This window comes from Oncorhynchus gorbuscha, linkage group LG02, assembly GCF_021184085.1.
Source record: "Oncorhynchus gorbuscha isolate QuinsamMale2020 ecotype Even-year linkage group LG02, OgorEven_v1.0, whole genome shotgun sequence".
Classification (NCBI taxonomy): domain Eukaryota; kingdom Metazoa; phylum Chordata; class Actinopteri; order Salmoniformes; family Salmonidae; genus Oncorhynchus; species Oncorhynchus gorbuscha.
Genome location: NC_060174.1, coordinates 51,774,821 through 51,790,447, shown reverse-complemented (window position 1 = coordinate 51,790,447; position 15,627 = coordinate 51,774,821).

Here is a 15,627-nt window from a genome sequence, read left to right as displayed (position 1 = left end):
TGTTATGCATGGTGATCTTAGGCTTGTGTGCGGCTGCTCGGCAATGGAAACCCATTTCATGAGGCTCCCGATGAACAGTTATTGTGTTACCGTTGCTTCCAGAGGTAATTTGGAACTCTGTAGTGAGTGTTGCAACTGAGGACAGATGATTTTTACTACGGGCTTTTCAGCACTCTGTGGTCCCATTCTGTGAGCTTGTGTGGCCTACCACTTCGTGGTTGTGCCGTTGTTGTCCTAAATGTTTCTACTTCACAATAACCGCACTTACAGTTGACCGGGAGGCTCTGGAAGGGCATCCTATGACGGTGCCACATTGAAAGTCACGGAGCTCTTCCTTAATTCCATTTTACTGCCAATGTTTGTCCATGGAGATTGTATGGCTGTGTGCTCGATTGGATACAAGTGGCTGAAATAGCAGAATTCACTACTAAGGGGTGTCCACATATATAGTGTATTTTTTTGCATCCATGTACAATTCATTTGCTCTTGCATTTTAAAATGTCCTTGCATTATTTAGTTTTGCTATCAATATTTTTAAGTTGATGTTGTGCTTTCAATATCATCATTTTTGTTTGCAATACTAAGAATATTGTTCTTTACCTGATATTGATGGCACAAAAGTAACTCACTCACTATAGGATTTCACCATATAAAACAGTGTTCTCCCTGCCACAGCTTCGGTAAAAATCTGAGGGTTGGGGATGGAGAAATGAAAAAAAAGTTAATGTGAAATTCACATATGAAACTACTAATTCGATTTTTACATGTGAAAGTGATATTTTATATGTGAATCTGCAAATTGGATTTTCATGTGATGATTTTCACGTCTAAAACATCTGCATTAATAAATCATTGATAATGAATTTATGTGATAATACAAGAAGCTAGTGTTTGGAGGATATATTGGCATGGGTGTTGTTAGGCCCGAGACGAAGTAGATGTATCCGTGCCAAAATATCCTCCAAACAATGGCTATGAGGGCATTATCACTTTTATACAACGGGTTACCAACATATTCAAATAATGATTGACATTTTCATTTACAAATGTTATTTTGATGAATGTATTCATTTATTCATACTATTTCATCCTTCCACACAGTGGCGGTTCTAACTTGTATGGCTCCCAGGGTGAACCCCCTGCAAAAAAATAAAAATAATTACTAACTGTAATTTTTATTCAGACATTTGGAACAATACAAATACATAAATCAGAACATTTAAAACTATATACAAAATAAGACTCAGAAATATAAAAAATAACTAACAAAGACAAATAGAAACAAATTGTAGTATATATATATATACACACACAGAGATAAAAAAAAGAGAATCAAATGATTACACTATTACCCTATTGCTAACAAAACAATATAGCTGCATACCTTTATCTTTTGCACATTTCTCCTCTTCTTCTTTTCCTTTTTTTCTTATCCATTTGTGTTGATTTGGTACTCGAGCATCAATACATTACCCACCCCCAACACTGTCAACCAAGAGTCAAGACTAAACCAATTCACCTTGGTGGTGTGCAGACTGGTTTTATATTATTCTTAACAATTTCACACAAACCAGAAAAGATTGCAACAATATGTCTGTTAAACTATATATTCACAGTATTATGAATGAATTGTGGTTCCTTTGGTAGCATTTAGTTGTGTGACTGATTTTAATAATTGCGTTAGCACAGTACAACGTTAGAGGTGTGCTATTTGTAGGGGTGTCCAAACCTTTGACTGGTACTTTATATCCATAAAATGATGCCAGCTGATTCATGTTTTCGACTGGCGGAGAAAAGCTGCCTGCCTGTCTTAGTTGTCCCGACTCCCGGCACATGTATTACTATGGGACAGCTGGATATCGAATTTCAATATGGAAACAATGTTGCAAATTTCAGAGAGACTGACAGCAAAGTGTATACAAATCTCTGCTGTTGAAAATCAAATGCTAGTCTAAAATAAATGGGAGATCATTTTAGATGCTTTTCATAGCAGAGATCAAGTTTATACTGTAAATTGCCTGGCTGGGCTGATGTGGATTGCGCCATGAGATGGAACAGAGTAAATAGGCATTTCAACGTCATAGCTTTAGCCGTTGGTTACGTGGAAATGACACCAGCTGAAATGAGGTTTTAACCAATTAGCATCCAGGATTAGACCCACCCGTTGTATAATAGTAATTATTAAATGTAGGCCTATGCATCACACAAAAAAATGTGTATTGCGTGCCAACAATTTGTCATTTTGCCTTCCATCATTGTATACCTTGATGAAAGGCTTTGGGAATGTTTAATTATACAGATGGAAACACGCAGTAATAATTTCATTCCATTTTAAGAAAATCAGACTGCTTCATTATACCTGAAACACTATACCTTACGAAGTCTGCTCTTTTTTGCACTTGTATGAACCTGCTTGCTGAGCTGCACCTACTGTATACTGTTGATGTTTTTCTCCTCAGATGAGTCAGATATAAAATAGGTTTGCCCCTGTTCGTTTAGTTTGCTCCTGTGTCCGACATAGTGTTATCAGTCTCAGGTCAGTTCTGTTCAAGAGCACAGAGGTCGGTCAGAACTCACCATGAGCCAGTCGGACAATTAGTGGTATGACACATCCTGCCACATCAGACCGCCAAACAATCCCTGATGAATCACAGGGGCCTGACCAAAAATAGACACAGCCATTGCATCAGCCAGCATCGTGGAAAGGCTATGTGTCCCAAATGGCACCATATTCTCTTTATAGTCAACTTGTTTTGACAAGGGCCCTTTATAGGGAAAATGGTTCCATTTGGGACACTGCCCTGGTGTGTCATCTCAGTTTATGGACCACTTTCACATCCTACATCATGGGTACATGGCTGCACTACATTACCTCTGGTTGTATGTGACATGTTTGTGACAGGGATGATTGTTCTCTTTTTTAAAGGTGTGTTGCATAGCCCTGTAGTCAGATTAGGCATACTGCAGTGTACCACCGTAGTCAGTGCACTCTGTTTGGACGTCAATACATAGACACACTTGTTCACTTTTTCCTCTCTATTTAATTTTTGGATGAGTACAGAAGAGAAATATGCAAGAAAAAAAAGGTCAAGAAACAAGCTCTTAGGAAAACATGTTCAAAGGAATGGTCCCGTGGGTGGCCATCACAATGTGAGCTTTAATACACTGCATGCATCCTAAATGGCACCCTATTCCCAATGTAGTGCACTACTTTTGACCAGGACCCATAGGGCTCTCAAACAAAAGTAGTGCACTATATAGGGAAAAGGTAGCCATTTGGGACGGATCCACACGGTTTAGACTGGGGGAAGTAAAGATGGGGAACCGTTTTCACTAATACAGATTCTTATTTGTTCAGTCTTTTGATATAAATCTGTAGGAAACGTTTGGAATCTTCATCACATCAAGGCTAGATTCCTTAGTTGAAACAATACAAAGTTGACACCCCACCTGTTTTGGTGAAAACATGAGGGCTGGGCCTGGAATAATAATAATAATAATAATAACACTAACTCAAAAAGGTTCTGGGACACTGTAAAGTCCATGGAGAATAAGAACACCTCCTCCCAGCTGCCCACTGCACTGAAGATAGGAAACACTGTCACCACTGATAAATCCACCATAATTGATAATTTCAATAAGCATTTTTCTACGGCTGGCCATGCTTTCCACTTGGCTACTCCTACCCCGGTCAACAGCACTGCACCCCCCACAGCAACTCGCCCAAGCCTTCCCCATTTCTCCTTCTCCCAAATCCAGTCAGCTGATGTTCTGAAAGAACTGCAAAATCTGGATCCCTACAAATCAGCCAGGCTAGACAATCTGGACCCTTTCTTTCTAAAATGATCTGCCGAAATTGTTGCCACCCCTATTACGAGCCTGTTCAACCTCTCTTTCTTGTCGTCTGAGATTCCCAAAGAATGGAAAGCAGCTGCGGTCATCCCCCTCTTCAAAGGGGGGGACACTCTTGACCCAAACTGCTACAGACCTATATCTATCCTACCCTGCCTTTTAAGGTCTTCGAAAGCCAAGTCAACAAACAGATTACCGACCATTTCGAATCTCACCATACCTTCTCTGCTATGCAATCTGGTTTCAGAGCTGGTCATGGGTGCACCTCAGCCACGCTCAAGGTCCTAAACGATATCTTAACCGCCATCGATAAGAAACATTACTGTGCAGCCGTATTCATTGATCTGGCCAAGGCTTTTGACTCTGTGATAGAGTTCAGTGTGTCAAATCGGAGGGTCTGCTGTCTGGACCTCTGGCAGTCTCTATGAGGGTGCCACAGGGTTCAATTCTTGGACCGACTCTCTTCTCTGTATACATCAATGATGTCGCTCTTGCTGCTGGTGAGTCTCTGATCCACCTCTATGCAGACGACACCATTCTGTATACTTCTGGCCCTTCTTTGGACACTGTGTTAACAACGGTCCAGGCAAGCTTCAATGCCATACAACTCTCCTTCCGTGGCCTCCAATTGCTCTTAAATACAAGTAAAACTAAATGCATGCTCTTCAACCGATCGCTACCTGCACCTGCCCGCCTGTCCAACATCACTACTCTGGACGGCTCCGACTTAGAATACGTGGACAACTACAAATACCTAGTTGTCTGGTTAGACTGTAAACTCCCCTTCCAGACCCACATCAAATATCTCCAATCCAAAGTTAAATCTAGAATTGGCTTCCTATTTCGCAACAAAGCATCCTTCACTCATGCTGCCAAAAATACCCTTGTAAAACTGACCATCCTACCAATCCTCGACGTTGGCGATGTCATTTACAAAATAGCCTCCAATACCCTACTCAACAAATTGGATACAGTCTATCACAGTGCAATCCATTTTGTCACCAAAGCCCCATATACTACCCACCATTGCGACCTGTACACTCTCGTTGGCTGGCCCTCGCTTCATACTCGTCGCCAAACCCACTGGCTCCATGTCATCTACAAGACCCTGCTAGGTAAAGTCCCCCCTTATCTCTGCTCGGTGGTCACCATAGCATCTCCCACCTGTAGCACACGCTCCAGCAGGTATATCTCTAGTCACGCCCAAAACCAATTATTTCTTTGGCCGCCTCTCCTTCCAGTTCTCTGCTGCCAATGACTGGAACGAACTACAAAAATCTCCCTCACTAGCTTTAAGCACCAACTTTCAGAGCAGCTCACAGATTACTGCACCTGTACATAGCCCACCTATAATTTAGCCCAAACAACTACTTCTTTCCCTACTGTATTTATTTTATTTATTTATTTATTTTTCTCCTTTGCACCCCATTATTTTTATTTCTACTTTGCACATTCTTCCACTGCAAATCTACCATTCCAGTGTTTTACTTGCTATATTGTATTTACTTTGCCACCATGGCCTTTTTTTGCCTTTACCTCCCTTATCTCACCTCATTTGCTCACATCGTATATAGACTTGTTTACACTGTATTATTGACTGTATGTTTGTTTTACTCCATGTGTAACTCTGTGTCGTTGTACTTGTTCTCAATTTGCCTACCTGGTTAAATAAAGGTGAAAAAAATAAAAATAAAAATAATAATAATAAAATAATGTAACCTCTCTCAACTTTTCATACTTGAATATGCAGCCACAGAGGATGTTTACCATTGACTGAAGGCCTTTGCAATTAGACTATGAGAAATATATATTCCATGCACTCAATTCAAATATCTACTTTAAACACTGGTGCAGACAAACTGCATGCAGGATATTTTCAGCTCCGTTATAAAATAATAATAGTGACTGATAACACTGTCTGGCACAGGTACAAACTAAACCAACAGGGGCAACCCTATTTTAAATCGCGACTCCAACTTTCTGTTGCACCATAAATCAAAGGTGACTTTTGTCACCCACTTCCCAGGTGTCTTCCAAGTGTTATCTTCCAATCAGCACCTCACGTACTCACACCAAGCATACTTGTGGAGGTAATCTTTATTCCAAATGAATGTATCTCTTGTTGCTGATGCAAATGTATTCTTTAAAAGTAGCAGACACTATGGTTCAGGGTCTGACAAAACCTGGCTCCTCTCCCTTTCCCACTTTGATCAATGTTCCAGACACAATGTCATTTTGAGTCTCTCCTCTCTTGCAGCAACATAATGTCTAGCACTTTAGAGATCATCTTTAAATGATTTTATGGCCTCACCATTATTCGGCTGACGATGAAAGTGGCCCTTCCGGTAATTAAAAAGTCATCGCTAACAGGGATCTTTTGCCTCATTAAATCCTCATAGCCTGGCTGGGAAATGTGATCTGCTCTGGAAAGAAGAAAGAAAAACAGCATTACTGAATTGGTAGCCAGAGGTTAGGCCTGGCCTACTATTCTCTATAAAGGATAATACCTAGTTCTTAGTTAAAATAAAGGGATAATACACATTCTTTTGTAGCACTCTTCCAAAATCCAAAGACGCAGAAGCTTTAGGATAGATATTGTAACGGGATTCGTCCTCCTATGACGAGGAGTATGAGAGATCGGACCAATGCGCAGCGTAGTAAGTGTCCATGTTCATATTTATTTAAACTCAGAACACTAAACAAAATAACAAAGAGAATGAAATGAAACGAAACAGTTCTGTAAGGTGACATATACTAAACAGAAAATAACCACCCACAAACAAGAGTGGGAAAACAGGCTACCAAAGTATGATTCTCAATCAGAGACAACGAACGACACCTGCCTCTGATTGAGAACCATACCAGGCCAAACACAGACTACCCACCCCAACTCACACCCTGACCAAACTAAAACAAAGACATAACAAAGGAACTAAGGTCAGAACGTGACAGTACCCCCCCCCCCCCCCAAAGGTGCGGAATCCGGCCGCAAAACCTGAACCTATAGGGGAGGGTCTGGGTGGGTGTCTGTCCGCGATGGTGGCTCTGGCGCGGGACGTGGACACCACTCCACCATAGTATAATAATAATAATATATGCCATTTAGCAGACGCTTTTATCCAAAGCGACTTACAGTCATGTGTGCATACATTCTACGTATGGGTGGTCCCGGGGATCGAACCCACTACCCTGGCGTTACAAGCGCCATGCTCTACCAACTGAGCTACAGAAGGACCACGGTCACCATAGTCTCGACCCACTTAAGTGTCGACCTCGGACTGGGGACTCTTGCCGCTCAGGCAGCGCTGGACAGGAGGAAGACTCTGGCAGCGCTGGACAGGAGGAAGACTCTGGCAGCGCTGGACAGGAGTAATACTCTGGCAGCGCTGGACAGGAGGAAAACTCTGGCAGCGCTGGACAGGCGGGAGCACCTGGAGGGAAGAGACGGAGAAACAGCCTGGTGAGTGGGGCTGCCACCGGAGACCTGGTGTGTGGAGGAGGCACCGGATGGACCGGACTGTGGAGGCGCACTGGAGGTCTCAAACACCGAGCTTGCACAACCTGTCCTGGCTGGATACTCCCCGTAGCCCGGCCAGTGTGGCGGGGTGGAACAGACCGCACTGGGCTGTGCTGGCGAACCGGGGACACCGTGCGTAGGGCTGGTGCCATATACCCCGGGCCGAGGAGACGCACTGGAGACCAGATGCGCTGAGCCGGCTTCATAGCACCTGGCTCGATGCCCACTCTAGCCCGGCCGATACGAGGAGCTGCGATGTAGCGCACTGGGGACACGGCATAACACGGTGCCTGCCCGGTCCACCTCTCTCCATGGTAAGCACGGGGAGTTGGCTCAGGTCTCCTACCTGACTTAGCCACACTCCCTGTGTGCCCCCCCAATACATTTTTGGGGCTGCCTCTCGTCCCTGTTGCGCTGCTGTGCTAGCTCCTCATAATGCCACCTCCAGCTCTTCCCGTGGGCGGCGATATTCCCCAGCCTGTGCCCAGGGTCCCTTTCCATCCAAAATCTCCTCCCATGTCCAGGAGTCCAGAAACCTCTGCTCCTGGTTACCACGCTGCTTGATCCGGTTGTGGTGGGTGATTCTGTAACGTAATTCGTCCTCCTCTGACGAGGAGTATGGGAGATCGGACCAATGTGCAGCGTGGTAAGTGTCCATGTTCATGTTTATTTAAACTCAGAACACTAAACAAAATAACAAAGAGAATGAAACGAAATGAAACATTTCTCTAAGATGACATATACTAAACAGAAAATAACCACCCACAAACAGGAGTGGGAAAACAGGCTACCTAAGTATGATTCTCAATCAGAGACAATGAACAACACCTGCCTGTGATTGAGAACCATACCAGGCCAAACACATAAACACAACATAGAAAAATGAACATACTACCCACCCCAACTCACGCCCTGACCAAACTAAAACAAAGACATAACAAAGGAACTAAGGTCAGAACGTGACAGATATAAAGATTTCACAAGACAGTACTTCACAAAAGCAACACTCATTTTTATGAGGATATCTAGTTTGTGTGAACGTTCACAAAATAAACACTTTATTTTGTAACTCTAACTAGGCCTACTAATCACGTATACAAGATCTAGTTTGTGTTTGTGAACATTCTTGTTCACATTGTGGAGTAGGTTAGATAGAGCAAGAGAGACTGACACATCCCCATTCAGAATTTCTCAGGCTTTGGCTTTCTGTGAGAAAGGGGGTTGTAGAGGGATGAGGTTATGAAGAGGTTAAGCCATTGTTAATTACACAATGCTTAAACATTCTCCTAAAATAACAGGAAAACATTCATACTGGAACGGTGGCCAGTGAACAGATTTATAGGATTCCTACTGAATGAGAATGTACACACACACACACAGATGCTTTTGTTGTGATTTTCAATCGCATCCCAAATGAAAATGTATGAAATCGTACTTCCAGTTGCAGCCAATTTTTTCAACTTTGCCGTAGGCCCCCTATCTTCTTCTACCAAACCCAATTCTCTTACCTTCCTCCCTTAGCTCTCTAGGGCCTGTTTAAAGAGATGCTACATGACTATGGCTCTTACCTCTTCTATGAAGAACACCCGGTGCCCAGCGCTGTTCCTGTATCTCTCCTCAATGAAGTAAGCAACCTAAGTGAGCCTAAAGAGAAAAACAGCTGTAGTCATTGCACACACACACACACAGTAGGGAAACAGTGATGACTTGCTGTGTGTCTGTATTAGACTCTGATCGTGAGAACTGTTTGCAGAAGGCTGATTGGCTCTTGTTTTCGCAAGATCCTTAGTTAAATATGCAAATCTCTGCTTATCTTTCAAAAACGGGCCAGCTACGGTGCCTGGTTGTAAATAAACCACAATATTTACAATTCATCGTGACTTCAGGATGTGGAGAACCACCCCGTGGAGGTGTGAAAAATATAAAAATGGATGTGTTTGTCACCAGCACTTTCAGCCAGAGGATTTTGAAACAGAATTGGTCTCAACTGATGGGGTTGCCATGTCGTCCAACGTGGAAAATGAATGTTATTCTATTAATTTTTCCTTTCACTTCAAAGAGGGAGCTATCCGATCAGCCAACATCAGCGCAGCAGAAAAGTGGTCCGCTAGCTAGCTTGTTTATCTAAGGGAGTGAAGCAGTTTCAGAAACTGTTCTTCGTCCTGTAAGCATTACATTGCAACGCAGACATTTTTATAGAGCACGGGGCTGCACAAGGTTGTGGGTTTGCAGACCACCGTGGACAAGAGTAGAGGTGGAAATATTTCCTTTATTGTAAAAGCATTGCATGTACAGTATCTATCGTCGTATTTGTAGGTCTGAGAAAAAAAGTGCTATTCACAAGAAGTGCTGGTAAGGCTTGATCTGTGGCAATGGCCTAAAGTACAGAGTCAGGTGTCCTCCAGTCCAGCTATCTGTTGTCCTCCACCACACCAGAAATCTCTGACAAAGTGTTCATTCTGCTCTTTCTGAAGCTCTGCTTGATGAGGCTGAAGCACCAGTCGGGGGTAAACATGGTGTGGCTTGTGATCAGGAAGACAAGGTCCATACTGTGGTGGAGCTTGTGCATGGTCTGCCAGGCACAATACCAGAGCACAAACGTGTTGTTGCCTTGGCCACTGCAGTTGTCACAATTCAGGTCCACACATGTTTCCCAACTCCGTAGTTGGTGTTGAAATGGTGCATGTAGTTGATGACTGCACTGCTGCCTTTGCTGGATGACATGCCTTCATAAATCAAATAGTTGAGATATTGTAGTATTCCTTCACAGCAGACACTAAACAAGCTACACTTGCTAGGAGTTAAAAAAGTAGATGGAGCCTGGCTGCAAGGATAGTGCCCCTGCAAACAACAAAAGAACATTAGAGAAATGGTCTTGCAGTCAGCAAGCCTCCTCTGATAGACAGACCTCTCACTCTAAACAAACAGGATATGCTGCTCTTGCTTCTTCAGCTTGCCTGATCTGAAGACCTGATAGTTGTTCCTCTGGCACAGCCAGCACAGCTCTGTCCTGGGATTAGTGCTTGAGATTTGGGGCAGCAATTTTCTACACAGATTCCTGAAGGAAGACAGCCCGACTGCACGTACAGTGGGGCAAAAAAATATTTAGTCAGCCACCAATTGTGCAAGTTCTCCCACTGAAAAAGATGAGACCTGTAATTTTCATCATAGGTACACTTCAACTATGACAGACAAAATTAGAAGAAAGAAAATCCAGAAAGTCACATTGTAGGATTTTCAATTAATTTATTTGCAAATTATGGTGAAAAATAAGTATTTGGTCAATAACAAAAGTTTCTCAATACTTTGTTATATACCCTTTGTTGGCAATGACAAGGTCAAACGTTTTCTGTAAGTCTTCAAGGTTTTCACACACTGTTGCTGGTATTTTGGCCCATTCCTCCATGCAGATCTCCTCTAGAGCTGTGATGTTTTGTTTGACCCAAGTTACACAATTTAAAAGCAATGCTACCAAATACTAATTGAGTGTATGTTAACTTCTGACCCACTGGGAATGTGATGAAATAAATAAAAGCTGACATAAATAATTCTTTATTATTCTGACATTTCACATTCTTAAAATAACGTGATCCTAACTGACCTGACAGGGAATTTTTACTAGGATTAAATGTCAGGAATTGTGAAATACTGAGTTTAAATGTAGTTGGCTATGGTGTATGTAAACTTCCGACTTCAACTGTATGTACAGTAGAATAAAATATATTTGATTTACGCTTATAATAAATAAGGGAATTCTTGCATATGGTGTGTTTCTGTAGTGCAGTGAGGTGTTGAGTCACTTTAATAAAAATGGAGTTTGTTGTTATGGTACCTTTCACATCTCCTCTTGAGAGTCATCTTTGCATCAAAGTGGTATTGTCTGGGAGAAAGATGAAAACGCTATTACACATTCATGGGAAATCATTGTGTACTGTCTGTATTCCTACTGTAGCACCATGGTGTAGAATATGAGGCATCTCACAGAAACACGTTTGCTTGCTAAAACAGACAGGTATACCAGAGTTACTCCAAGGCTAATGAGTCATCAACCCAAAATCTCTTTACTCTCCGCCATCATCAAAACATTTCTCCAGTTCTCATGAGGCACTGAGGCTAGCTAGTCTAGTTAGCACGTTAGACTACAGTACATTTTAGCTAATGTTATAGCAAACAAAATAACTAGTTAGCTAAACTTGGCTAGCTTGGCTTGCAATCGTTCTAGCATGCCGAATCAATCACCAAGTGATCCTGAACTGAAAAAAACTGCATCGGTTAAAAGATAGCTGATACTGCTAGCTAGTATGAAACCGAAGAACAGCTTCCTCATTTGTCATTTTACCCTCCTGAGTCCTGGTCCAGCTGCGTTCGCTGCTTGCTGGTCTCACAATTATTTTTCCTGCCGTTTCAACTCCTCTTCAGTTTATTCCTGCTCAAATAAATAGGGCTGTATGTCCCAGCACTTCTTGGAAAAAAGGAATCATCAGAAGCAGCCATTGTAGTTAAGGAGGGACATACTGTCACAAGTGTAGAGAGGAGTAGGTAGAAGGCAGCTGCAGGTTTAGAACTACTGAATTTATTAAAGAACCATATATGAAAGCGGGACGAAACCCTAAGTGCAAAATAAGAAAGTTATCAGGAAATAGTAGGAGAGATTCCTCTCAGGAAAACAAGCAACATTTACAATGACCGACAAAGACACATGACAGAGGGAGTATATATACAGTGATTGAGTGGGGATTGGAACCAGGTGTGTTTGATGATGACGAGACAAGTCTGGGGCTGGTGAGTGAAGGGCGTTTGTCAGCAGCAGGCTCGGCAGCAGCTAGAAGGCTGGCAACGCCGAACTCCTGAGCTGGACAGGAGGGGGAGCTAAAGCAAAGGCTGGTGTGACATCCAGTCAGGCTGTAGTCTTTACAAAACCAGGGAAAATGAGTCAGCCTAGATATTCTGCGATGTCCTGACATATAGGAACATACCTACTCGCGTGATCGTGCAATTGGCAAAACACAAAGGCCACAAAAATTGCTACAAAACATGACACCATTCATTTTTAGATCAGACAGCAGACTCAATCAACCAATGACATAATTGGTTGAACTCACTAATAATTATGTAGGGAGACTGGAAAAACACCCCAAATAGTGTCTAGCAGTGAAGTTTCCCTTTAATATAAGCTGTCACAACATACATCAACAGATGCACAATCGAGAGCATCCTGTCCGGATGTATCAGCGCCTGGTACGGCAACTGCTCCGCCCACAACCGTAGTGAGGTCTGCATAACGCATCACCGGGGGCAAACTATCTGCCCTCCAGGACACCTACACCACCCGATATCACAGGAAGGCCATAAAGATCATCAAGGCCAACAACCACACGAGCCACTACCTGTTCACCCCTCTATCATCCAGAAGGTGAGGTCAGTACAGGTGCATCAAAGCAGGGACCGAGAGACTGTTAAACAGCCATCACTAACATTGAGTGGCTGCTGCCAACACACTGACTCAACTCCAGCCACTTTAATAATGGAAATTGATGTAAAAATATATCTCTAGCCACTTTAAAAAATGCTACTTAATATAATGTTTACATACCCTACATTACTCATCTCATATGTATATGTGTATACTGTACTCTATATCATCTACTGCATCTTGTGTAATACATGTATCACTAGCCACTTTAAACTATGTCACTTTGTTTACATACCCTACTCGATACTATCTACTGCATCTTGCCTATGCCGTTCTCTACCATCACTCATTCATATATATTTATGTACATATTCTTTATCCCTTTACACTTGTGTGTATAAGATAGTAGTTTTGGAATTGTTAGGTTAGATTACTCGTTGGTTATTACTGCATTGTCGGAACTAGAAGCACTAGCATTTCGCTACACTCGCATTAACATCTGCTAACCATGTGTATGTGACAAATAACATTTGATTTGATTTGATGTATTATTATAACCCCTATTATTTATTCCAGTTATTGCTTTTGAAATAAAGCATAAATCTGCTGTACAGGTATGCCAAATCTATAAGAATCCCACGCTGAGGGCTGAGAGAGAGAAGGGACTTTAACGAGTTTCTAAAATTAACTGTTTGCCAGGGCTGAGGCCCATTCAACTCGACAATACCCGCAACCTTGAGGGAAGAAGGCAAAATAATGGATTCCAGGGGGAAATTGATGAATAGCATGGAGCACTGTAAATCTGTGGCGGGAGGGAATGAAAGCCACAGAAGGTTGTTATATTTGAATAACTGTTGATATCCACCAGCCTTTAATAGCTTCACTAACTGTCCTCTCTCTCTCTCTCGTCAGTTTGTTCTTCTCATATTGCATTTGAACACATGAACCTTCCCTTCCCCACAGGAAAGAGTATCAAAAGTGCTTTTTCAATTCTTAGCACAACCATGTGTCCCGCAGGATGCCAATTTATGGTTTTAATTGCCTGTCGAAAAGATTGAACATTTTTGGTTATACTTTACTTGACACTCAGCATCATAACACGTTGTGACACAGTCATAACCATGTCATAATAAGTTATAACAGCTGACATAACTTGACATAAACTGAAATAATATGGTCAAACCCCACAAAACCTACCACACAAGGCAAAACATTCCATTACACCGTAGCCTATGTGACCATATTACATGATCACTGTAATTGTGCACACATTGATGCACCTACCCCAATGCTCTGTTGCATGCTCTCATAATGTATATAATGGCACTCCAGTGAAAAAGCAAAGACTACAATTTAGGTGATATTGAACAATGCCTGAGGCAGTGGCTGTCACATTACGTAATGTAACTATTCCAACACTTTGGGACATGTCATGTTCCAGTGCCTTCTGGAAGTGGGGGTTGTTCATTAAGCAGGGGGATAAATAATTCACAGCCAAATTAACTCTCAGCCCAGGCTCCAACAGCGCTCAAGCACTGGCTGCACATGAATACATCATGCTGGAAATCACAGAAATCAAAGAAATGAGAAGGCCAGGGCAAGTAAGAGGAAGAGAGAGAGACAAAAACAGAGAGAGGAGGAGAGCAGTTTCATGTGTGCTCAAAAGCCAATGCTAAGGCCTGTGTTTTCAGTTCTCAGTAGGGCTTGAAGCTATGCAAAGCAGTGCAGAAAAGCTGCACAGCACCGCTGTACTCCATATGCTTGGCTGCAGGTGCAACAGTATGAGCAACATTGCACCAGTATTTTAGTCTCTGCTCAGCTAACAATTTTAGGGAGAGAGAACATTTCTGTAATGTTACCCGTAATGTACCCCTAAAGTTTGAGTGTCCAGTTTCCTGTTAGTTAGTTATTTGATCTACGTTAGCAGAAACCTTCTGAGAACCCTTTTAGCATGTTTTGGTCTTAAAGTTAGGAGACCGTTTCCTTAATCTCAAGCAGAACTTATCTAGAACGTGGTTACAATGTTCTCAGAATATACACAATGAATGTTCTAGAAGCATTTTATGGGACGTTGCAAGAACATTCGTGTCCAGTTTTCTGAGAGTTATGATAATATTCCATCAACGTTCAGGATATCCTGCACCGGCGTTGCGCACTGTGTCTCCCGTATGTCTGCACAGCCCAGTGCGTCCTGTGCCTGCGCCCCGCACGTGCCGGGCTAGAGTCACCATCCAGCCAGGACGTGTTGTGCAGGCCTTTAACTCGAGACCTCCAGTGCGCCTTCACGGTCCGGTCTGTCCAGTACCACCAGTGCCAACACCACGCACCAGACCTCCAGTACGCCTCCACAGCCCAGTACATCCTGTTCCTCCTCCTCGCACTCGCCCTGAGGTGTGTGTCTCCAGCCCGGTACCACCAGTGCAGGCACCATGCACCAGGCCACCAGTGCACCTCCAGGGTCCAGTACTCCCTGTTCCTGCTCCTCGCACTCGCCCTGAGGTGCGTGTCCCCAGCCCGGTACCACCAGTGCCGGCACCACGCACCAGGCCTATAGTGCGCCTCGGCAGTCCAGTACGCCCTGTTCCTCCTCCCCGCACTCTCCCTGAGGTGTGTGTCCTCGGTCCAGTACCACCAGTACCGGCACCACGCACCAGGCCTACAGTGCGCCTTGCCAGTCCAGAGCGTCCGGCAACAGTACCCAGTTCAGAGCATCCAGCAACAGTACCCAGTCCAGAGCGTCCGGCAACCGTACCCAGTCCAGAGCGTCCGGCAACAGTACTCAGTCCAGAGCGTCCGGCAACAGTACCCAGTCCAGAGCGTCCGGCAACAGTACTCAGTCCAGAGC